The sequence below is a fragment of the Aptenodytes forsteri genome, unplaced genomic scaffold, assembly GCF_000699145.1.
Source record: "Aptenodytes forsteri isolate BGI_AS27 unplaced genomic scaffold, ASM69914v1 Scaffold319, whole genome shotgun sequence".
Classification (NCBI taxonomy): Eukaryota; Metazoa; Chordata; class Aves; order Sphenisciformes; family Spheniscidae; genus Aptenodytes; species Aptenodytes forsteri.
In genome coordinates this window covers 263,640-264,669 of record NW_008794715.1, presented here as the reverse complement: position 1 = coordinate 264,669, position 1,030 = coordinate 263,640, and positions in this window count along the sequence as shown.

The window sequence follows — 1,030 nt, the reverse complement described above, 5'->3', positions numbered from 1 at the left end:
AAATTAGGCCGCATTTTATCATTAGGTCAAGTGATTTTACGATGTTTTTCCAACAGCAACTGTTGCACAAGTGCTAAAGTTCACTTCAACACTTAAAACAGACCAGGAAGGCAAACTCAATATTTTTAGTTTCAGAATTTTTACTACAACACTTGAAACCAGAACTTAAAAGGAAGAAAAAGTTAATGCACTTTCTAAACTCTCCTCACAATAAAGCTAAATAGTGCAGTTTTAGGAAGTGGATCTACTTTTTTTACATTTACAGCAACGTTGGATTAATTCATAATTTGCTAGGTAATAAGAGGGTAACACCATTATCAAATGAACTTTCAGCAATTGAAACATGAAGATTTCAGACAGAAGAGTCCTCTCAAAAAAGGCTTAGCATGCATGTATGCACATCATCACGCTACGTCCTGTAAAGCTCGTGCTCCTTTTCTCCAAGAAAATGAAAAAGCACAAGATTTTTTTCTATTCCTAAAAAATAGGTAAAGTCTTCTCATTTTTCAACAAATAACCTATCCTTCTAGGATTAATTTCTTTCAAGTGCTTCTGTACTTTTTTCTGTTAGGAGAACTGGGTAGATTCTGAAATAGCACCAGGATTTGAAAGAGCGTGAGAGCCAGTTCTCCTTTATTCAGAAAAAAAAAAAAAGAAAAGAAAGCCAAATCAGTGCTTTGACATTCTAACGCCACCAGACAGCAAAAACTGCAGGCAAGTCTGTAACAAAGAATATGGAAATTCCGTTTGTGGAGGAACTCTCAGTCTCCCAGCTACGAGCTCCCACCTAAAACAGAGTAAGGCATCCTCACAAGTAAGAGACCATCGTCTGGCCGCGGTTGTTTTAGGCCTGCGTAGCTTCCGAGGGTGCGAAGCATGCTTTCAGCGCCCTTTTCTCTACACCGACGCCAAGCGCACGCTACCTCTGCCGAGGCACCACGTACGTGTTTTCCCCAGCACCGGCCGCAGGCGCCCGTGGCAGCCTGCAGCCACCCGGCCCCCAGCACCTGAAGGGGCGAAAGTGTTTCGG